The following is a 26,374-nucleotide window of genomic DNA, read 5'->3' as shown; positions in this document are numbered from 1 at the left end:
CAAATCGGACCAGTAGTACCAGAGATTAGCGCGTTCAAACAAACAAACAAACACTGCAGCTTTATAATATTAGTATAGATAATGTTTCCCGCGTTTATTTGTATATTGACAGTGTTGTCAGCAATATAGTCAACATTTTGCATATTCTTGGCTTACTCTCAGAGATTAGATTAAGGATTGGTCTCCACTGCGCTCCAACTAGATAACGCACTACCTAAGGACAATAGCTTTTTATGGTACACATTAGATGCTTGTGTGCGTGGCTGTTTGACACTCAATGGCATCTTTCATATTTTGTAACATACCCTTGTGTTATTTCACGTTGAAATTAATAAAATACAAAATACTGATGATATGTGATCTTTGTGTCTTTCATATTTCTTGTAGTATTATTTTTACAAAGTTTTACTACGCAACCCGGCATTTAAGTTTCAATTATTTTGCAAAGTAAAAGCACATCGTTCGAGACAAACTCGAGTACGTTCACTTGGTACTAGTACTTAGTATTAGTTGCCGCACTCTCAGTTATAACTTTATACCAAGTTTATTTGTAATACCGTTCAAGTTTTACTTTTGATCGTTTTTTTACCCTTTCTTAATGTTTGTTGCTTTATCACTTTATTATTCCATTGCTTTTGGGGTTCGCAAACGTTCGTAAAACGGGGCCCCTTTTACCGTTATATTTAATGTCTGTCTGTTTTTTGATAACACCTGTTGTTTTAGCTGTTAATCTTGTGCCAAATGAGATTGTCCCTTCCAGACCATGTCTATCCCGAAAACAATACACAGATTTAAGTCAAAATAAAATGCTAAATAATTCCAAAGTTTAGTTTAGTAACAAAATGGCGCCTTTCCCGCCAAAAAGATGACGCGATTGTACGTCAAAATGACATATCATCAATCCGCTATTATCGACCATAATAAAAGTTACAGATAATAAATGCTACTGCACAATTGGGAAGTTGTAAATATCAATTTTGATAATCTGTTTAATTTTTTAAGTCTTTTTATTTCCCTACTGATAGCAACTAATAAGACCGTTACAGTCTAAGGTATCATATACATCCCTTAGGAAATCCAATCTATTTAATAACACCCCGTAAGAGTATTTGATGATTTTAGAGATTTTCGAACTATGATAAGTACCTAAGTGATGACTGCCGACTAAATTCACCCGCCATAGGAAATACAGTAGTTATAACCGCCTTATGTCTCGGACTAATAAATGTTATCCAGAAAATCCCAAAGGAATATGAACATATTTAATCGTATGCAACGACTAAGCACAGCGTGGGTACGTCAATGTCCGCCGGAAGCGGAAGTGACGTCACGATCCACGGTGCGCGCGCGCCGGTGCATGAAGCCCTGTACCTGTTCTAGTGTAAGAGTCAGCTAATCTTACTTTTAGATATATTTATTGTAGCCCATGGTATTTTATGACTTTTTGATTTGAGTCTTAATCTTATATCCAACGTGCGTCAGTTTTTTTAATATTACTTGGAGGTTTTTTTATATTTATTTACCACAAAGGCTACTAGGCTAAGTGTTAATACAATAAGTGAACGACAATTTCTCCGACGAATAAAACGTTATCAAAAATAAAAATAAATACTTACACAATTAATTTACATGTATTTTTTCCTAATATTTTTAAATAACAATAACTAAATACATAATTTGTATTAATTAGTTTACCTCAAAAATATAGTAAAAATTGGCACCTTTGCTATTTAAATTTTGTCAGATCAATGTATATTATATATTTAAATCACTTCAAAGCATCAAACTTACATACAACCGTAGTTGAGTCGAATAAAAAAATTCAATCAACAATACTTATTTATCAATCAGTGTAAATTATTGAAATTCAAATAGTTCGTCAGCTCTTAAGCTACATTTGGTTATATTATAATTACTAATGCAGCGAAGTAACGGTTTTAAGGGATGGCTGGCAGCTGGTTTCCAAAGTGATCATTAAAACATCAGATGTTAGTATCATCCAGCCTTATTGTGATTCATCAAATAAGCGACATGTATGTCTGTTAGTATAAATATAACTTCTTTACGCAAATAAAATTTGAAAAACAAAATATGAACGATGCGGTATTCGAAACCATGACCTCCGGCGTTCCGTGCCGGTGCTCTAACCAACTGAGCTAACCGTTCGAGTACCGCTTCGTTTTAAAATTCTGTTTGCTTTGTTCAACTCTCAGGTTGTGACTTAATCATATATATATATATATATATATATATATATATATATATATATATATATATATAATAATATATAACTTCTTTAGCCTTGTTGGGCTCTTTTTGGTAAGGGAAAATCTTATGGGGTCGCGACACCGACATGCTCATGACTGGCACACGCGTTATATAAATAACTAAAAAATTTATAATAATTTAAATAGTTAGACACTTTCTGGATGGGTGAAATCTCGTGAGTTCGCGTCACCAAAATGCTTATAGCAGTATATCTGTAGCTATACAGCTGACGGACGTTGAAAGAGTATTTTTGTTTGATAAATATATTATTGAAAATAGGTTTTAAAAATAAGTTGAAATAAATAATTTAAACGTTTTGAAACATTATTTTATTTCATTTTTAAATGCAAAACGTTCTAAGTATTCACTTTTTTCCATTAATTGATCAAAACAATATAATAAAATTTCTACATCTAAATACCACGAAAACCCCTAAAGATAAACCCAGATTTTTAATGTCCCAATTACTCACTCTATTTATGCACAGAATTCGGTGGTCTGCCGTACCCTTAGCTGCTATAATAAACATTTCTTACCAACAGATATATTCGTCCATACTAAAAGCTCTTTCAAAAAGGAAATCATTTTAAGTATACTGCAATCGAAGAGTTGAAAACGACTTAAGACATACGCACATACACTCGTACGCACATACACTCATACACACATACACTCATACACACCTTTATATCTATTAGTTAATTATTTTTTATTTTGATTTAATCATAGTTTAATTAGAGCGTTAAATGTTAAACCATAAATAGTGTGAACCTGTAATTGGCAGTCGGCCATCGCACAATATTTTTGTTATTAGTTTCATTTTTGTGTGCTGTTGGTTCAATAAAAAAAAAAAAAAAATCTGGGAAAGTTGTCGCTCGATTTCAAAAGTTACATTACTGTAATTATCATAATTAAATAATGTTATATTAATATTTACATCAGTCTTCACACAAATATGGCTGTTGTTTCTTAAAATATTTTTTTAGTAAGCCTGTATATTTTCCATTCATCTTTATATAATACTAGCTAACCCAGCAAACGTTGTATTGCCGATATTAAAATCGCGATACAAAAGTAACTGTTGATCGTAGATGGGTGAAATTTGAAGTTGTATGTATTTTTTAATGCTGACTCATAATCAAACAAATTTAAAAAAAAAATGTCAAAAAAATAAAAAAATAAATATGGCGTGGACCACCCTTAACATTTAGGGGGATGAAAAATAGATGTTGTCCGATTCTCAGACCTACCCAATATGCACTCAAACTTTCATGAGAATCGGTGAAGCCGTTTCGAAGGAGTTTAACTACAAACACCGCGACATGAGAATTTTATATATTAGACTAGCTGACCCGACAGACGTTGTTCTGTACATAATAAATAAAATACTGTTTTTTATGAATATGTCAATAATATTTCGTAATATCAAGAATAATTTCGTTAAATATGCATGCACCCTTTTGTTATAGTGAAATTGTAATAAATTCTCTCATAGAAAATATGTCCATACAAAACAGTTAATATTGGAAATAAAATAATTATGGGTCCCAAATTGAAATAAAAACTATCCTATCTCTCAAGTTGGACTAAACTGCACTCCATGGAGTCCATCGCGGACAAACAACGTGACACGTAGTTTATATATCTTATATGTAAAATTCTCGTGTCACAATGTTAGTTATCTTACCCCTCCGATACGGCTTTACTGATTTTTACCAAATTTTATATGCATATTCAGTAATGTGTAAGCATTACTGTGTTTCACTCTGAAGGGTGCCGTAGCTAGTTTAATTACAACTCAAATGAGACTTAACATCTTACGTCTCAAGGTGAAGAGTGCAATTATATTGCCGCTCAGATTTTTGTATTTTTCAAGAATTCTAAGCGGCATTGCATTGTAATGGGCAGGGCGTATCAATTACCATCAGCTGAACCTCCTGCTCGTCTCGTCCCTTATTTTCATAAAAAAAAACTAATTAATAATTCTTTAAAACATGCATTAAGCAAGTCGTTATCAATTTTCAACAAACCCGAAGCGATACATACCTCCGTTAAATTAGGCACGTTATTCGAGACGAATGTATAAACGCGATATCAGACAATTACGCACGGATCTCCGATAAGCGGAACCCATCGATTTTTGTGGTAAAGACGTTTCGTGTGTAGGTCTCGTTATCATTCAATACTCGTTCGCTCCCCCGAACGCATCCGCGTGGATAAAGGATTTCCTTTTCCGTGAGAAACGCCAAAAAGAACCATAGCTAAGTTTTACCTAATTCAGCTCATCCTGAAAGGTCTTTTTTTGTATGAAAATAAGGGATGAGACGAAGAAATTCTGAGCGTACATAAGCAGCTGACATAAGATGTTAAGTCTCATTTGACCAGTAATTTCACTAGCAGGCCGAAACACAGTAATGTTCACACATTACTGCTTCACGGAAGAAATGGGTGCCGTCGTGGTACCCCATAATCAAGCCGGCTTCCTGTGCAAAGGAGCCTCCCACTGATCCTAGTACCCATCTGACCAGCATCTGGGCTAAGGAGTAGTTGGTTACTAGTTCGAAATAATAACAAACAACGAAAAAAAGTCTAAATATACATTACTATGACTGCACAAAATTAAAACTTATCATTTCGTGGATGTGTACCAAAAATACTGGCAGAATTACCGCGTTGGAGAGCTAGGCTGATCCGTTGACCGAAATAGCTGCCAGCGCTTGGGTTTCCAGTAGCCTTATTGAGGCGCGAAGATAGTATTTTAAACATTTTCCGCGCCTCTGGGCCCCACGGGCCAAGTGTCTCGACACCAAACGGCACATGATGTATGACTCACTGATATTTGCGACGCTTGCTGTCTTCGGCAGTCGAAGCAGCAGCCCCAGCACCAACTGACGTAACTTGGACATGAGAAGGCCAAAGTGTCGACGCAAGACGCGTCCCACATCAGCACCCTTTCCCGTGCCCGATGGCTTGGGCACGGGAAAGGGTGTCATTCCATCTGGACGCTTGCCCTCGCGGCGGGAATACGATTTAGCTCTTAAACAGCTGGTATATTAAGAGCGGCAAAATGTTATGAAATACGTAAGTACTTATAATACAAACTGCATGTTATTATGTATATTATGAAATTTATCTGTAATTTCGCGGCTCAACCTGCAAGACCACACACAATTAACTAAGCAACTTATTAATATTGACTGCTTGCGCCAGTAACACTGAATTAATATTGCATTAACAAACACTGCGGTGTTTATTGTAAACTTAACAAGACATTTTAGGAATAACTTTCGTAACTTTATACGTAAAACGTGTAAGTTGACCAGTATATTTGATACTAAATGATCAAGAATTGTAAGGACTTGTAATCAGTTGTAATCCAGATAAAACTAATTTACGATATAATAAAGATAAAATACTATTTGGGATTGTTTACTTCCAAAATAGCCAACTTAAGTCAGACCTAAGGTCATTAATTTATTTGCCTAAGTATGACATTAAAAGAGGGGAGGTATTTCCTTTTTTTCTGTAGAGTATCATTAAGAGCAAAATTTAAAATACAAACATTTCAACTGATGCTTTTATATATTCTTGACTATGTTATGTATGTGTACATAGGCAAGTATTTAATTTTCTAGAATATATATATATATATTATATTAGCACCAGGAACCACGGACTAGTAAAAAAATAAAGACTCCGTGTGACCTTACATAACAGTGAAGCACCAAAACAAGCGGATTAACGTGTAAATACATAGCCCCACGCACACTCTTACACTACTACAGGCCGATAGGCGGCCATTATGAGAATTGTTATTGTCTTTGACAGATCAGTTTGCGTGTCAATAAAATATTTTAAAAATGCCGTCGTGTGTTGTGAAAAAATGTAAAAACGATACTATGTAAGTACTTGTGGCCATATATGATTATTTAAGGGAGAAAAAATTGTGTAACTAGTATCCCCGTAACCGCACACACACTAGCATAACGGTGCTTCACTTGCTAATATCACGGCGTGGAGTCCTTCTTTTTTTACTGGAACAAACATAAATTTATAACGCCTACTTCTCGGCTAGGTCGAGTTAAGTTGAGTTCGAGAGTAAGTCTTTTTTGGGGCGATGTATATGATTACAACATGATCCCAGAAAATTTTCAAAACAAATGTGTTACAAAATTCAAAATTCAAAAGAATTGTTAAAAAACATTAATGTGGTAAAGGTAACATAAATGATTTTCTTAATGATACCACAGATTGGGAATGGAGCGGCCGCCATTTTACTATTTAAATTATAAATTTAATTGTATCGACATTTATTTAAATAAAAAAGAAAGCCCGCTGAATTTGTTGCGTCCGTTCTTCTCAGTTCGGAGGCATTTTTGAATGGTAGTTTTTTCATTTTCCATAAGTGATTTCATAACCTATTTTGAATAAATTTTTAATTTAAATTGAAATTTAAGTCCCCGCCGGTTATGGATCCATTTGAAATATTTTTGACGATGTGCTCAGAATGCCGCCTTGTAAAAAAGTTGAGACGAGCTCTTGACCGTTTACTCGTAAAAATAAGTAGCTCAAACGGCCAAGCGAACTCCAACCCGACCCGAGAAAACTCATAAGCATATACATAAAACCAAATAAGTAATTAATCTTAATTTGATATTTGATCTTATGATGCAAAAGTCGGCGCGTTTGATAAGCATCCGCTAAGCATTACTTACGGGAAATTATTAAAGTTACGACAAGATGTAACTTAACGATAACTTAAGTAACATTTTACTTTACGGTTAAATCATAGCAAATGCTATTGCTATACGGTAGACCGTTATTATGATTTCTTAGCGTGTTCGTGAGAGTTTTTGTATTTTATTGTAAACTGCCTTGTCAGATCAATCACCTGGTTATCACTGTATTTGACGAGAGAGACGTGTGATAGTTAAGTGTTTGCCAACGGTTATATTAAAAAAATACTTTGATGATTTGTTCTAGTAAAATCCTGTTGGTTTTCCCCAAATTTGAAACTAAATTACCCAATACTTATGCTATTATACTATACATTATGATAAGAATTTAGATCGTGAAGATTATGATGAGATGAGATGATGAGAAAGCTCATGGTCGCTCAGAGGGTATAGGAGAGGGTTATGCTCTGTGTTTCCCTGCGAGATAGAATCAGAAATGAGGAGTTCTGTAGGAGAATAGGGGCATTAAAGTTCTTGAATGGCGACCACGAACCGGAAGACGCAGTGATGGTAGGCCCCCCACAAGATGGACCGACGATCTGGTCAAGATCGCCGGAATACATTGGATGTGGGTAGCGCAGGACCGATCATCGTAGAGATCTTTGTGGAAGGCCTTTGCCGAGCAGTGGGCGTCGTCCAGGTGATATGATGATGATGATGATATGATATTTAAATTCAATGGTACAATGACGTATGTCTCCCAAAGGGGTATGCAGAAATAACGATCTTTTTTTTGTTACAGTCCTTTTGTACTTCTTCTTAAGTGCCTGTAGGCCCTAGCTAGGCAGAGGGCAGTCCACAGTGCATCTTCAATGAATCCTGAGCATCTCTCTCAATTTCACTCCAGGTCTTTCCGATGTTTTTAGCTTCATCAATGTCCGCCGCTTGGATTGCTTTGGACGACCACGTTTGCGTTTTCCTTGAGAGTTCCAGTGTAGGGCTTGCCTCGGTAATATACCGTTGGGATCTCTCCGGAGTGTGTGGCCTATCCAGCTCCATTTGGGGCATTTAATCTGTTGGTAGATTGGGACTTTATGACTTTTTGCCGGGTCAGTGAATACCGAGGATTTTGCGAAGGCATCGGTTAACTTAATCCTGAAGTTGATGATAGATGGATTTGGTGACCTTCCACGTCTCACACTCGTACAGCAATACATTCAGTCACTTTGAGAGATATGTGTAGATGTTAAGTCTCTTCTGAGTCTGCCTGAAAAATAAAAGGCTACTGCCTAGTAAATTGACAGATCAGGGCGTTATGCCTTTCAAACTAAAAAATACATATTGCTTGACAGTAATACCTATCTAACCGGAATTCTATTGAAACTCACTTCTCTCCATTCACCTTCTAAGAAGGAGGTTACAAAGCTATCCATATATATAATTAGTGTGTTAGTTTTATATACCGCCTACGTCAATATGTCCCGTCGCTTAGTCATTAGTTACGGAGCATAAGTCTCAACTACCTAAGTGGTACTTTTAAAAACATGCCATATAATGCTCGTTTCGTCATCGGCTTACTATCGCTATGGTAACCATGAATTACAAATAATGAGATTATAAAATAGATGACGAGGTTAGACAATACTTTTCGTTGAGGTTTAATATGACCTTACATCCAATGGTTTGTTTATAATATCAATAATAAATCAGCTTTTATAGATTTTATGTAAGAGGAGGACGAACAAGCGTACGGATCACCTTATTTTAAGTGATCACCGCCGCCCACATTCCCTTGCAACACCAGAGGAATCATAGAAGCGTTGACGGGCTTTTAGGAAGGTGTACAGCCCTTTTTTGAAGGTACCATCATCGTATCGTCCCGGAAACACCGCACAAGGAAGCTCATTCCACATTTGTAATGCGTGGAAGAAAGTTCCTTGAAAAGGAACGCCACACAGCCAGTATTCATGTACTTTTAAAATATTTATAATATGCACTGAATTTATATATATGTATATATCAATTTATTTCTGTGCTGGTATAAAATTAATTAAAAAAGCTTTAATTATAATTGTTCTACAACTCTTTAGTTGATTATTAGTAAAACATACAAATCCTAAGATCTTGTAAGTTGAATGAACTTTAAAATGATACCGACAGAAATTGGATTGCGTTAGTAATAAAAGAACAGTATATGTATGTTACATTAGGCAGATAATTATTTGAACTTCTCTTCGAAGTAATAAGTATTACTTACCTTTAGTATTTCCCTCTTTTAGATGACGGAGACTTTCCCTCTAGAGGATTTTTTAGTTCCGAGCACCTGTAGAAAAAAAATCATGTCTTAATTTTTCTTAATCAATCGTACTTATTAGCATAACTATGAATAAATAAATAATAATTAGAATTATGAAAACATTTTTTAAATGACTTAATACTTAATTTTGACATGACAGTAATCGCGACCATCATGTTCACGAAGCATCCTTACACAAACAATGAATTCAAGCTCTAAAGGTTGATGTTTTTTATGAAATGTTTGGTAATTAAAACGCTTTTCACTTTGAATGCGATTCATATATTGAATGTAGCACCTTACAAACTAATTTGCTTTGTATATTAGAGCCATTATAAAAAAATACTCTATTGAAAAGAGTGGCTATTGAGTTTCTTGTATGTTCTTCACACGAGCTCTACTTTTTACGAACATATGTTAGATTCAGTAATATAAAATTAATATTTATGATAACGATTCAAACGCGCTTAGTTTAAGTCTAATCGAATAAATTTTATTTTACTTTGAATAATTTGATATTTTGTCTTCTTCAACTTCGTCAATAAATAGACCATTGAAGTAAAATTGATGGTAACCCGAGTGATGACAATGTCTAAAATATAAATAGAGGTATTTTATGTTGATGACGTTGTTGAGCTCATCGTCTTAATTCTGAGCTTGTCACTCTTTGTTCTGTCCGTTTGTATGTAATAGTAATATGTCATGATTTATGCTAAGTTTAAGTGCTACTCTTTACGTGAAAGTTTAAAGACGTTCCAGCAATCTTAATGTAGTTCACTAAATTGGTCTCGAGATCTGATTAAGTTCATTGGCCCAAAACAATATGTTTCATCACTATATTTGTATAAAATACGATATATGCATAATTATGTATGTATATGTTTCCTATTAACTGCAAAATAGCTATCAGGAAAATTTTGAGACAGTCTTCAGATTCGCACAGAAAGTTTTTTGTTTTTAACATTATACACGCCAAAGTGTGTTTTTAACGTACACGCCTTAGCTACTAAACCGATCATCAAAAGATTTTTCAGTAACCGTTGTGGGAGGTACAAAATAGTAAAAAATATTAAAAGTTTAAACTATTTTGAATATAAAACTCTGTAGTACTCTGGTGTCTTGGTTATATTGGTAATCAACGTCACTTGCTTTCTAAATATTATCTATATATATAAAAATGAATTACTGTTCGTTAGTCTCGCTAAAACTTGAGAACGGCTGGACCGATGTGGCTAATTTTGGTCTTGAATTATTTGCGGAGGTCCAGAGAAGGTTTAAAAGGTGAATAAATATGAAAATACTCGAAATTAAATAAAAACAACAACTTTGTTTTTCCTTTTATGTGTGCCCTGTCGTCCAGAAATCAAATTCAAAGAATAGTTTAAAATGAATAACTTATTAGAATCTTTATATCTTTCTCACTTTCTCAGGAGGTAAAAAACAAACTTTAATAATTTAATTATTGATTTTTTCTTATTACTTTATATGGCAATACAACGTTTGCTGGGTCAGCTAGTCTTCAATATAGATATCACTTCACTCTATATACTTCGCTAGAGGAAGATCTGTCGATTAACTTCATAGTATCAGGAAACTAAGACGCAGTGTTGGCATTGCGTTAAAAAATTTATTCTCATTTATTAAACACTCCATAAGATGTATATGTAACTTAACAACAAAATTAATCTTAACAAACATCATAAAATATCGCATACAAAAGACCTCATAAAAATATACAGCTGCATTGAAATTAAAAATGAATGATTTACAGTCTATTTTGTACGAAAATCAAATAAAACGAAGATTAAGCGTTAAAATTATTTATTAACCGAAAGATTAGCTTTCATTCACAAAACAAGTTATTCTGTGAACATTGAGTTAATGGCTTTATTTGAATATCGCACAGAATATACAATAAAGGCCACTTAAAAATTATTGTCATGTAATTAAAAGTGACATTAATGTCAAAGGGAGAGCCACAGATAAAATTTATTTACGATTGACTTAAAGTTAATGTCAGGTTTATTTTTATGTTAGCGACGTCGGGTTCACCTAATGGTGGGCGACTTGCTTAACCTTTTTATACCCACATAAAATACTCCTGTTTTTTATGGTCTGGATATAGATTATTTAAATGTCAAATATAAGGATTCATATATTGTTTTTCTTGCCAGTTCCTCTCGTTAAAGCTCAAAGTTTGGGCAGTGATGGTGAATAATAATATGCTTCGATCATTTATACGTATATAAATTGTAAAATAAATTGAAGTTGGCAGTTAACCTCTAATTTGAGCAATGCACGAACACTAACATAATTTGACATAGACACCAGGAGAACATAAAAATGATAGCGGTGGTAGTAATGTCTTTCATAGCGGTTGAAATCATGTGTTATCCTAGCAACATGTAGCTGGGCTTGGCTTCATATGCTGCTTAGAGTTTTAATGTAAATTTTGCATCAGATACAGTGATTTTGTTGATTGAGTTTTTAACAACAAATTTAAGTTGAAAATGTGCAGCAGTCGCACGGTATCAACAACAAGATGAAAAACAGTAATTGACGCAGTATTTCCAACATATTATGAGCATATTAAGACCAAAGTATTTATCTCATACTTTAGTTGCCATAAGCCTCTTGTATTCAAATTTTAATCTCTGAGTAGGAGTTAATCTATGTAATATACGAATAACATGCAAAATATTTATCAACCATTGTATCAATATGATCTTTACTAAAACCTACAATTATTCCCTTCCCGAAATTTTACATTCATCTCATTATCTTGCAGCCAAAATTTTTAAATTTTCACTTCTACCACGTGTGAATTGCTACACATGCTATTCTTTTTATAAGTGGGACAAGAATCTCATGCGATGGAAACTGGTAAGGCTACCTCCAATGACATCTGTTAGGAGCTCTGATCTTATTTTCTCTGTGTAGTCAACCTCTCTCTCTGTATTTTTCTACCACTAATGGAGTTTTCTAATTATTTCATAATAAAACATTTATACGTCAACGGGTTTTTATTCTAGCTAAAGGCGTTAATACATACCAGTGACCATGCACATAGTGCAAGGCGTACGATTTGCATTTCCGAGGTATATCTAAGAACAATTCGATATATATCATCTTTGTTTAATTAATCTTTTCTTAGAACTGTTACTTATTTTAATTATGATAAAAAATTATTAGAACTACACTGAGTTTTCATTTATCAAAGTCGATTCAGGTGTTGTATATGCTTTTACAACAAGATCCCGGAAAATGTTCAAAAATGTATAACGAAATTCAAAAGAATTGTTAAAAAAACGTTTGTGTGGTAAAGGTTACTATTACCTAAATGACTTTCTTAATGATATACCACTGATTGGAAATTGAGCGACCACAGGCTATTAAATAATAAATTTTATTGTAAGTTTATATATTGTAACCATCTTTTTATATAGAAAAAAGTCCGCTGAGTTTGTTGCGACCGTTATTCTCAGGTCTGAGGCATACCTTTTAGAATGGGAGTAGTTTTTGGCTTTCAATAAGTGATTTTATATCCAATTTCGAATAAAAATATTTGAATTTGAATATAAGCTTCAGACAAAACTCGATATAAACAAATACCTTTTGGCATTTTGTTTCGCTGTAGCTAGTACCCTTGTGTCAAGTGTGCGGTGACCTTTACATCTAAATGTTAAACCCGTAGGCCTCCTCGACGTTCCATATTAACTGATACTGTAGCAATACAATACAATAATCACGTTTGTTTGTTTACACAAGCCACGGTCGTGACTCGATTCAAATCTAGTAACAGTTTTAACTTGCAAAACGAGAGCGATTGCGATTTGCAAATAATGATGTATAATGGCTTCCAATAACAAATAAACGCAGTATTACTCTGATACACGGACTAGTAAAAAAAGATGGACTCCGCGCCGTGATATTAGCTATTCCACCTTCGCACGACACGCCACAAATTAGGATATCATCCCCACCATCTGGATGTGTGGCGGTCCTCCACAGTGCGGCTTTCAAGGAGCTTTCTTCCTCGTACTACGAAGCTGTGGAATGAGCTTCCTTGTGCGGTGTTTCCGGGACATGGGTACCTTCAAAAAAAGCGCGTACACCTTCCTTAAAGGCCGGCAACGCTCTTGTGATTTGTGATTATCAATGGATGTTTAGCTGAAATATACATTGGCAATATATAAATAATAATAAGTAATTGTGTATTGGTATGTATTTTAGTTATATTATTACGCAAATCGCCAATATTTTAATGAGTACGCTGCCTGTTGATTTTCTTATCATTTTATGATGAATACTCGATATGATATGGCACAATTCTGTTTGTAGCTCGCCCACGTTCTCGTATCGCTTTTTGTATAGCATATCTTTCACGTATCGCCAACAGAAGAAATCAAATATTGTAAGGTCCGGGGATCTGGCCGGCCATCTAATCGGTCCATTCGTACCAATCCAAGTAGGAAAACATTCATTTTACGTTGTTCCTTTCATTTAAAATACTAGCTTTTTGCGATTCTTTCGATTGGCACCATAAAAGTAGTAGTAGTTTTTTTTTTACATTTCAATCGGTTCGATTCCCAGAAGAGGCAAGTAATTTTTAGAAAATCTTTGAATGCAGAAGTACTAACTTATAAAAATAACATAAAGTCTTCTTTCAGCAAAATAGCCTATATTCGATATTTAAGGTACTTTCCCTTCATATCCCATAACTTTGGGACACCCTGTGTATATATATGTATACATATATATAACAATAAAAATAACAATTTTCCATATACTTCGGGCGTTGGCCGTTAATGGCTCCTTTAAAAAATAAATCTCTACACACACTTTCCGAGATAAATGTAAATAAAGAAATAAATTGATTCGAATAATTATTCGATCATTATAGAGTCTATTAACTAATTAATACATTTTAAAATATTCAAAAACAGCTATGTTATGACTTATAAGGCGTATAATCTTTCAAATAATTAATAACTTTAACATATAAGTTAATTTAAAGGCTATTTGAGCGTATCATTAATCAATCTTTGGTAATGATTTAAATCAAAGATTAACCCAAACTCAAATTAGTATTATTTTATATGTGGTCGCCCGGAGTGAAGAAACCTGGTTAAAACTATGACTACTATGTAGTAGTCATGAACGTGTTATGCCTACTACTCTGTTAAGTCGAGTTAGTACCTGTATGGCGATGTATATGTTTTTAGAACGATGATGAAATTTTATTAAAAAACTAGCTGACCCAGAAAACGTTGTATTGCCATATCTATACTAATATTATAAAGCTGCAGTGTTTGTTTGTTTGTTTGTTTGAACGTGCTAATCTCTGGTACTACTGGTCCGATTTGAATGATTCTTTCAGTGTTGGGTAGTCCATTTATCGAGGAAGGCTATAGGCTTTGTTTTTTTTTCAAAATTAGGGATCCGTAATAAAATTGCTATTTTGTAACACAAGGTGTAAAATCGAAAACCTATTTTTGCGTGCGCTGCAAAAACTATTGACAATAGAACAAAATGATGTACAGGCTATAATATAGGCAATATTTTATTACTTATAAAACTATCGCGTGAATTATACTTTATATGGCAAAACAACGTTTGCCGGGTCAGCTAGTAAAGTAATAAAAAAAAGTAAATAATTAAAATTTTTGGGGAATAAAAAATAGATGACGACCGATTCTCAGACCTAACAAATATATATTGTACATAAAATTTATCGTACTACTATAATTATTATATTCTGTTGCCATCTTGCAACCCTATTGCGGATATGTGGATGGAACAATATAATAAAAAATCGCGATACAAAAACAGGGGTTGATCGTAGAAAAGTGAAAAGAAGTTGTATCTATTTAATTGCCTGCTCAATCCCAATTACATTTTAGGAAATTGACTCGAGACTCACTCTTTCAAATCTAAACAATCTGTTTTTTTAAACTGAGCCACAACCTGATTGTTGAACAACACCTACCGGCTTACTTGGTAGCAGCGCTAGGACTGCAACATGTGGCACGTCAACGTCGCACGTTGTTCAAGAGCGGCTCAAGTACGCCCACTTGGGCGTAGTATTAGTTGCCGCACTTTGCGACTACGCCTACGGTATCTAGTTGGAGCGCAGCGGAGACCAATCTTTAATCTAAGGTCTAAGTTTGATTTTGAAGTTGAATAAGTGACCAATATTCATTTAAACAATATGTTACTTTTAAGTTATATCTCTCATTTCTGAGATTAATTATACAAATTAAATTAGTACCAAAGTTAATGGAAGATCCGTGACTCGACTCTATTATTTATGATCGATGTGTCACTCGGACTGTTGGCTCAGTTGGTAAGAGCGCTCGAAAAGGACCCGAGAGGTCACGGGTTCGAGTCCCGTTCATAAATTTTGGCACAAATTAAATTGGTATATTTAATCCTAGGAGGGAGGGATATTACTTAAACTTAAACAAATTGTTTATCTCCAACTGTTAAATTCATTCAGAGCGAATTCGGAGCGAGTGACTTTTATTATAATTCACCTTAATTAAAATTTTCTTATGATCGTGTGTATAATTAATGCCTTATTAAGATTGTAATCTTTCTAAGTCTTGAATATACATCCTTGACACTGAATAATCTTGGAAGTTTTAACATACCTGAGTTTATGTATTGATATGATATATATATATGCATAGAAAATGTTAGCAAACATCAACATTTGATTGTTAATTTCTAAGGTGATGATTTTTGTGGAAGAGAGGACAAAAAGTCATACAAATATAAGATATATTCATTATCTTCTACCGCATATATTACAGTGAGTGTTCCGAAGAGCTGTTTGACCTGATTCCTTTTCCACCTTCGCACGATACGGCACAAATTTGGATATCATCCTCACCATTTGAATGAGTGGAGTTCCTCCACAGTGCGGTTTTCAAGGAACTTTCGTCCACATACAACTTAGGTGTGGAATGAGCTTCCTTGTGCGATACGACATTTGTACCGTCAAAAATGAGTGTACACCTTCTTCAAAGGCTGGCAACGCTTCTGTGATTCCTCTGATGTTGCAAGAGAATATGTACGGCGGTGTTCACTTAAGGCGAAGAGTAAGCAGAAAACACGCAAACATGGTGTTTTTAGACAAATTTCGTGGTGAAAGTATAGCATTTCGAGCTATGAACACTACTTAATCCTGTTACACATATCCTTAAGTCTTAATTGTAGGTTGCTAATGCTTGCTGTTGGTCATAGTTAACACTGCCGAGCCTTTTTGAACTACCATATTTCTTTGAAGTTAAACAAGTTTTTTGGCATGGCGTGACGCATTTTTTTTGGTAGTTCTCTCAGAAAAGTTATGCTTATAGCTTGTACTTCTTGTTTAGGTTTATTTATTCAGATAATAAGTGAATAACGAGGTTTGTAAGCATATAAACTGTTTTCCACGCAAGAATTTTGAAAATATTGGCTTTGTTACATAGATGGCAGGCCGGCAGCCGTGAACTCATATCGCTCAAGGTCGCTGGCATTTAGTGTCGCCTTAACACCAGGTGACACGTACGCTCGATTGTCCTAAATTTCGGTCAGGACGGGTCAGTCGATGGTATGTGGCTATCGCAGCCCTCTCTTGCAACACGAGAGGTATCACACATCACAAGAGTGTTTGATTGGAGTAAATTGGGGGCACCATGGTGGGAATCAATGATTCTACTTATTACACTACTAAACAGCTTAATACTTACTGCATTTAAAGTGAAATAGGTAGATTCAAACTTTGTTTTTATTTTATCAATCAGTTTACCTCTAGTTTCAGTAACGGACGCACACTAAAACAAAGTATCTAACGGCGCTAACGTATCGCGAGTGTAAGACGTAGCTGTCATGCACACTAGAGTAATAAACGTGGCCTGTTGTCATGAGTTGCCTAACAGCAAAAGGCTCTATCTAAGTGTATACATTATCTAAGGCATTTTTTCCCAAACGCGCTAAAACATAATAGCTTAGAAAATTTATACGTCTTGATAGTCTTTTGCTTATAGTTCTTTGCAATAAACTTGGCTAGGCTCATTCTAGACTTATAAATCATTTAAGCCATTTTTCCCAAACGCGTTAGAACATAATAGGTATATATCAAAAATAGTTAAATATATTTTATAAAAGACAATTCTAAACAAAAATAATCAAAAGATATAAGTAAGTATTCATATACCAAGTAAAAATGTTAAACAATGAGTTATACACCTCGTATTTTATCTTCATAATATTTCCCCCAAATTATTACGCATCGTTAAACCATAAAATATTAAGGGGAATTCAAAAATTAACGTCTTATCAACAAATCCCTGCATAGCGTGGCATGAAATTACCTCGGGCAAGATCTTGAGGAAGCGATATGCGATAAGGTACTGCCTTAAGTGACCTACTGACCCTACGGCAAAGAGTATAATATTTTAACGCCAGTTTATTGCCTATGAATCTTCTGCCTCATGGCGGTGTTATCATTGTGTTTTGTTATATTTCTCTGTTGCTTGCGTCAGATGATGAACAGATTAATATAATATTGAATAGCTTGTCTATGCTTTTTTCCGGAATTATTTTATGGATTCTTCCATGTCCTCCTCTGAGGACAAACGTCCGTATGGGCCACTCCCTTATAACAGTCCGGAGGAATCACAAGAGCATTGCCGGCCTTTTCCTTAGGTAAAAACCGGTAAATTGTGAGTCGGACTAGCCCATCAAGGGTTCCGTAGCAGCTAGTTACACAATATAAAAGTTCTTGTGGGTTTACGATTTATGACGTATAAAAAATACTTACTAGATCTCGTTAAAACCAATTTTGCGATAGAAGTTTGCATGGTACATCAAATTTTTTTTTTAGTTTTATCATTCTCTTATTTTAGAAGTAACAGGGGGACACACACATTTTACCACTTTGGAAATGTCTCTCGCGTAAACTATTCAGTTTTGAAAAAAATTATATTAGTAAGACCTATCCATAGTTCTAAGTTTGGGGGACCCCCCAAATGTATTGTTTTTTTTTTCTATTTTTGTGTTAAAATTTTAATTCTTAGAATACATCTGTTTACCAAGTTTCAACAGTACAGTTTCCGGGACGATACAACATGAGTACCTTCAAAAAAACGAGTACATTTTCCTGAAAGTCTGGCATCGCTGCTGTGAATCTTCTAGTGTCTCCTGTGAATATCTCAAGAGATGGGTGGCGGTGATCACTTAACACTAGGTGAATAGGTTCGATGAGTATGCCAATATAGACTATGGCAATTAGGGGATGTACTTTAATCGAGGAAATAAGTTTAAGGTAACCTTTATTATAGTATCAAATAATAAAAGTCGAGAAACAAACTGTAATGTGGGTAAACGAATAAATATACTTATCTCTGGTTCTATTTTTAGATCTCCCCCTCACAACAAGGTAACTTCGTCTTATCAAACCTTTTGCCCCCACTATAGAAAGCCGTTTCAAAGCCAAATGGCTTTACTGCTATATTAATATTCCACTCTAATTAACGCTATTGAAATACATAAAGACAACTACATACTGAAATGATAATATATTAATGTATAAATAAATTATAATCGCATATTAGGGTTCCGTATAGCCTACTGGCTAGCCTAACTCACACCCAATCTCCTAATAACCATTACATCATCCAAACGAGTGTTGTAATAAAATTCAGTACAACATTACAACACTCGTTTGGATGACGTAATCGTGACTAGGACTGGCTTTTTTTAGTAAGCAGTAACCTATCTGTTCCAGAATCTTTAAAAGATGATTTCCAGCATGGGTGTAGATAAAATACATTACAATAAAAGGAAGATAAAAAACCTGTGGAATATTATATATATTTTATCTCTACGTTACACCCAAGTGTTGCAGTTATACCCAATGATTGAAGGCATAAATTATTTATACGTCTAGATAGACTATTCGAGTATTATTAGCTGTGAAAACGTCGAAAAAAATAGAATTTAGAACTAACCTCTATTTTGAGCAATTCACGCACACTAACACAAAGTGTCATACAAATCGCGAGTGTAAGACCTAGCTTGTCACACATACTAAAGTAATATTCCTGGTCTGTTTTTATCGGTTGTCTAACAGCAAGAAACTCTATCTAGACGTATAAATTATATAAGTTTACAGGTTTAAAAACAAGAAACACTAAAAAAGAACCTAAAAACGCTGGTCTACTGTATCACCAGTGGGAGGCTCCCTTGCACCGGATGCCGGCTAGATTATGGGTATCACAACGGCGCCTATTTCTGCCGTGAAGCAGTAATGTGTAAATACTAATAAAAATAATAGTACATGTGCTGTATTTCGGTCTGAAGGACGCCGTAGCTAGTGAAATGAGATTTAACATCTTATGTCTCAAGATGACGAGCGCAGTTGTAGTGCCGCTCCGAATTATTGTTCAATAATCTTGCACTGCATTGTAATGAGCAGGGCGTATCAATTAACATCAGCTAAACGTCCTGCTCGTCTCGTCCCTTATTTTCATACAAAAAAATTCGTAAATAAACGAAAATCTAACAGACTATTTATACTTAAGTGCATGCAATAAAATCAATGTTATCCAATTCGTTTTATGCAAGTTTTTGCTTAAGTAATAAATAACTTAACGATGGTTCTGTTATCATAAAGGTATTACAAAATTATCTTTGTATAATAACATGAAGTATATAATATACGCTTATGATATTTCTACACACCATTAAAGTTATGCGATGACAGATATGTCAGTGGAAAACTTAATTGTAATATTTCATCATCTTAATAAGATACATAATAGCTTTAAGGGTAAATGTGTACACCTTAGATTAAGGATTGATCTCCGCTGCGCTCCAACTAGATACCGCACTACCTAAGAACAATAGCTTTATTATTACGGCAACTATTAGGTGCTTGTGTGCGTGGCATCTTGACACTCAATGGCATCTTTCAAATTTTGTAACATACGCTTCGTGTTATTTTACATTGAAATTAATAAAATACAAAATACTTACTGATGATATGTGATTCCCAGTGTCTATCTTATATTTTAGTTACAATTATTAGCAAAGTTTAACAGAATATGTGGCACGTAAACGTCACAAATTGTTCGAGACAGGCTCGAGTACGCCCACTTGGGCGTAGTATTAGTTGCTCCATTTTGCGACTACGCCTGCGGTATCCAATTAGTGGAGCGCAGCGGAGACCAATCCTTAATCTTAGTTTAAGGGTAAATGTATACACTTTTATAATAAAGTCCCAGTCGTTGTTCAGGCATTATTACTTTACATGTGTTATAAAAAAAATGGCTCAATCGTAAATCCTACTACTCCACAGCTTAATATATATCTAAGTGATCTGACAGCCTGGGACTTGATTATGAATGTTTTATAGCAATAACAATGACAGTACAATATTGTTTTTTTTTTTATACTGACATCATAAAGAATTCCAAGGGAATCAATTGTTATGCCTTCTAGCAATGTTTCATAAGTTTTATTTAAACAAGAATCACTCGAGTTTTTACTTGTGAACTTGTTGAACATACAATTTTTTTTATTCATCTCAGTCAAATAGGGGCGAAATATAAAACATTATTATTACCATACAAACACCTTCCGGAGTTACGATATGTATGATTTTTATGAACTTTATATCAGCTTGACTCAATGAATATATGTATCTATGTAACGGAATGTTTGAACGTAATTTTTACCACTGTTAAGACTAAACAATTAGTTATGTTTTATTTATTTATTTATTGGAAAACAAACAGCTTAAGTTATATACACATTGTAACAATAATTTATATTACAAAAGCCAATATAGTTTCCACTTAAATATAAACAAAGTAGGAGTGAATATAATTCAAAATATAACGATTTTATATACAATTAAACATAAGGCGAAAAAGTACACAAAAATACAAATGACACAAAATTTATCAAATTTATCGGTTGAACATATTTTAAGGATGTTTAAGATATTCTTTAATTTTTTTAGTAAAAGTTCGATAGCTGCTATGAAAAATGTCTAAGTGACTATAATTATTATTATAAGTGTTGCATGCTCTTATAATAAAACAAGTGCTAGTATAATTAGTTCTACGAACAGGGATAAAGAATGTATCTATAGAACGTGTATAATGTTTTGGACAGTTAAGTATAATGTTACTTAAAATACGATTGGAATCAATTAAGTCATGTAATATTTTGAAAAGGAAAACTTGACCTCTGTATTCTCTACGCTGTTGTAAAGATCATTTTAAAGTGACAAACCTCCTGGGAATAATTACACAAATGCAATTTGAAAACAAAATTTATGAACGAAACGGGACTCGAAACCGCGACGTCTTACGTTCCGTGCGAGCGCTCTTCCAACTGAGCTCAGTTGATAAATCTTGTATGTTTTGTTCAAATCTCAGGTTGTGGCTTCATTGCCTAAGATGCAAATATTGTGGCCCGTGGACACCAATAGTGACATAGTGTCAGTGAGACCGTGCTCGTCATCACCAGCCCTGTCCAGCCGCGCACTACGAGTCCAAGTCCGCAGTAAGAGACGGGTTCAGGTGAGAATTATAGCCGCTTTCTATAACCTCGCGACACCCAGAAGGTTTTGCAAAAAAAGTTTATATATACTTTTTTATTAACCTATTTTTAAGAATTTCTAAATATCTAAATTTTTACGAGCCAATTTAAATTATCAAGTGTCATTAAAAATTATGCTCGGGACGTTATCCCGATCCTACTCCACTCACCCTGATGAAGGACCTACGAATGATCTGAAACTGTCGGTGGGTACCGAGTGGACGTTGTATCTGTGTGGGTACACAGATAAAACGTGAGTGAAGCCGTATTTATAAATAATGTCTCACTAAAGTTTTAATAATTTAAGCAATTTTTCATTTACAATACTGTTTACATCACATGCACTATAATAAGAATAAAATAAAATAAAAAAGCCTTTTATTTCTTACAGCTTATAAAACATGAAGTTATATTAGATTAAGTTAGTTTACCTACATACAATTATTAGTTTTGTTAGTAATTAACTTTGGCTCCTAAAATTTTACTTGTGTTAGTTTTTCCTTAATCTTATATTATTGTTCTTTATTCTGAAAGAACTCCTCTGTAGGTGAAGGCCTCCTCCAAAGATAGCCAGTACTTTCTAGATTGGGCTACTTGAATCCAGTTGGGGCCCGCTGTTTTTTTGATGTCATCTTCCCAACAAGCTAGAGGTCTACCTCTCTTTCTTTTTCCCTGTGGACCCGCCCATGTGGTCACCGTTTTCGTCCATCTCTTGTCACGTAGACGCGCCACATGTCCAGCCCACCTCCATTTTAGTGACCGAGCGTGTTCTAATCCATCTCTTGCCTAGGTTATGTTTCTAATTTTAGTGCACCACAATAAATGTCGATAAATAAGACATTTCATACTATGAAGTGTTCCACAGACCATCTTATCTGGACCCCCATTCCATAACGTGTATTCATATAGAATTTATCAAGTGTCAAACCTCCTACGTAGGTAGTTATTAAAAAATACTATCGTAGAAATCATAAATAGAACCGTAGGCGTCGATATGTGTAATGTCTATATTTGAAATAACGTGTACAATTCGACAGTAGATCGATATTAAAAATTGATTCACTTTTTTTATGGAAAAGGAGGACAAATGAGCGTACGGGTCACCTGGTGTTAAGTGATCACCGCCGCCCACATTGTCTTGCAACACCAGAGGAATCACAGGAGAGTTGCCGGCCTTTAAGAAAGGTGTACGCGCTTTTTTTGAAGGTACCCATGTCACCGCACAAGGTACAAAGTTCATTACACGGCTTTGTAGTACGTGGAAGAAAGCTCCTTGAAAACCGCACTGTGGAGGACCACCATACATCCAGATGGGGGAGATCATTATGTCAAATTAGGATATTTGTGGCATTTGAAGCATGATGGAAATTTTGAAAGAAGCGCCTATATATCGTTATAGGTAAGTTATCATTTAAAATGAAAATGGAAAAGACAGACCTGAACAAGATTTTCAACCCAATTGTACACAGTTTGATATTTGGTCATGTTATACTTTTAGGACTACGTACAAACAGTATATTACAATCTTAATATCACTTATTCCATCTTTTACGCCTTTCCCGAACTGGTGGTAAATGGTGAATGGTGACTTAAAAGTCTAAGTTATATATTTCATTATTTATTCATATATATATCATACTAGTTGATACCCGCGACTTCGTCCGCGTACACGCATGACAAAGTACGTAGTATTTATAAAAATATTTATTTCTTATGACAAACTTAAGATTTATCGTTCATAAAATGTTTATTTGAGCTAAAATTAAGTTTATATTTTACCTGCTGAGAAAGTTGGAAAGATATAAAAATTCTAATTATTTATTCATTTTAAACTATTCTTTCTATTTTATTTTCTGAACGACGGAGGACACATCAAAGGATAAACAAAATTGTTGTTTTTATTTAATTCCGAGAATTTTCATATTTATTCACCTTTTAAACCTTCTCTGGACTTCAATAAATAATTCAAGACCAAAATTAGCCAAATCGGTCCAGCCGTTCTCGAGTTTTAGTGAGACTAACGAACAGCAATTAATTTATATACATATATATATAAATTATGCATTATTTTCTGAAATGAAATAAAAAATTAATGTTGTTTGCTACCAATATTTAAATATTTTGATTAAAATATATTTGAAGTGTGAATTTCTTTAGCGGCATTGAGCACTTTACTTGGGATGGGTATAAAATATTAAACTTGCGTCAGGACTCGTGACCTGATCGAAAAATTGTAAAACAGTCGTTGAAGTTATGGATGAAAGATTTCTACTTCGAACTAATTATAGGTCGGCTATTTCAACTTATCACCATGCTAGTATAAGAGTTGGCTTAGAACTGAACCCAGACAAAACAAAAGCTAACCACCACAAGACACCCATCTCAGTAAATAACACTCCTCTCGAGTATGTAGAAAAATACGTCTACCTTGGCAAACAGATCTCGTTTAGTAATGGAGGAGTTGCCCAAGAAATAGACAGAAGAATAGCGATCAAATTTAGATTCAAATCACAGCTTCCGATGCCTACCAAGAAAATAATTATGGACTCTGAAATTCTTCCATGCCTCACCTATGGCTGCCAAACCTGGACGTTCGATCTAAAAACGAGAAACAAAATACAGACTACTCAAAGGAGAATGGAGAGAAGTTGTCTAGGTTTAAAATTAAAGACAGGGTGAGAAACGCAGACATCCGAAGCAAAACATAAATAAGCGATGCACTTACTTTCTCCCTCAAAAGAAAATGGAAGTGGGCGGGGCACGTGGCCAGATACTCTGACGACAGATGTACACACAGAATAATTAAATGGTCCGGCCCTCGAGGCATTAGAAAGAGAGGCAGGCCTTGTGGTAGGTGGACAGATGAAATAGTGGCGGTGGCGGGGCAAAGTTGGATAGAGACTGCAAAAACCGAAACTAAATGGAGTTCTTTGGAGGAGGCTTTTACCCAAAAGGGGTCCGTACAAAACCAGAGATAGAGATAGTAACTTAGAGTAATATTAAACAATTGTTATTTTTGCATGGAATCAAATAAAGCTTCATTATCATTATTATTATTTCAACTTAACATTCGGTCGTTGGACCAGTGGTTGAATCATTGTGATTGTGAAGTAAACACCGCGAGGTCGAGGGATCGAATCTCAGCCGTGAAATATCTTTACAGTTTATAATTGGTGAAAGTTGCTTATTCTGGGAGATAAACTTTTTATATGTATTAGTTTTGAAGTGTTAAATATTTATGCAATATATTTGTATGTTTGTGTACGATAGCGCAATAAATGAATATAAATGCTAGTACTTTTATATTGATAAATAAAGCAGTTCGTGTGAATTTATTCCCTAACCATTTAAAAATATTCAAAAATGCACAACGTTAATGTTCAAGTTTTCACTTCTGCCGGCGCGGCGTGCGGCCAAACCGACTTGAAAGCAGTAGTTGAAATTAATAATATAAATTCACCCCTACTAAAATCGGCCGCGGTACTCCACGACGTGCGATAGATGGGCGAAAAAGTTTGAGGCGATGTAATAAAAGTTTCACTTTAAAATAAATTCGAAGCCCGGTTGATCCCAAAAACGTTATTGAGTATAACTTCACCATTACGTATAATCCATCAAAAACAAACCGTTATTAACAAAATCACGAAAGCAGGCCTCAACCGCTCGAAGCCATCCGTTGATTTTTAAATCAAATTTATCGTTGACAGTGAGTTCTTGTTTCATGCCCACAGCCATGTATTAAAGCTTTTGTATATGACCGTAAAATACTTGAGTTGATTCAGATAATCTTTTCAATCATTCATTACTTGTGTGAAGTTTCGGTTGAAGTATTTTTAACCGACTTCAAAAAAGATGAACGATGATATGAAGATGGATGGTATTAAATTTTTTATGTTGTTACCTCAGAACTTTCCAATGGGAGAAACGATTTTGGTGATTCTTTTTTTATTTGAATGCTGGTGTTTCCCATGTGGTACCATATCTGACAATAGCATCCATGAGAAAACCGCTACAAATGGACGAGTAACTCAATATCGCACCCACCGATTTCGATGATTCTTTTTTTATTGGAAAGGATATACATCAACGTTATTTAGGTGAGAGTTTGGTTAGATTATGATGAATGATTTCAGAACATTTTAAATGTCTTTTACCTGTGGTAGTTACATTATTCATACTTTTGGAGTCAATGTACCTTCAAAAAAAGCGCGTACACCTTCCTTAAAGGCCGGCAACGCTCTTGTGATTCCTCTGGTGTTGCAAGAGAATGTGGGCGGCGGTGATCACTTAACACCAGGTGACCCGTACGCTCGTTTGTCCTCCTATTCAATAATAAAAAATGTTCGCCAAGGTAAGTTTGTAACTACAATCATAGTTATAGGTGGGATGTGCTTGTGTGGCACGCGCGACGTGCCGAGGCGAGAGGCGAAGCGGGGCCGCGGCGGGAGGACACCGATTCCAAAATAACAATAATTGTTACTACATTATATTGTAGTAATAATTTGATTGACTTTCAGGTAGTCTATACCTTTATTTT

The 26,374-nt window shown here is 34.7% G+C and overlaps 1 protein-coding gene across 2 annotated transcripts in view; it reads right to left on the bottom strand.

The window, feature by feature from the left end:
* LOC126978148 (ras association domain-containing protein 10) overlaps positions 1-26,374 on the bottom strand; it is a 126,958-nt gene that overhangs the window by 84,414 nt on the left and 16,170 nt on the right. For both annotated transcript variants that reach the window (XM_050826900.1, XM_050826901.1), the window contains exon 2: positions 9,202-9,267. The gene's annotated coding sequence lies outside the window, so the exon portion shown is untranslated. The remainder of the gene's footprint in view (positions 1-9,201; positions 9,268-26,374) is intronic.

This window comes from Leptidea sinapis, chromosome 47 (assembly GCF_905404315.1).
Source record: "Leptidea sinapis chromosome 47, ilLepSina1.1, whole genome shotgun sequence".
Lineage (NCBI taxonomy): Eukaryota > Metazoa > Arthropoda > Insecta > Lepidoptera > Pieridae > Leptidea > Leptidea sinapis.
Note: the sequence above shows the minus strand (reverse complement) of the source record. Positions and strands in the feature narration are given on the sequence as shown.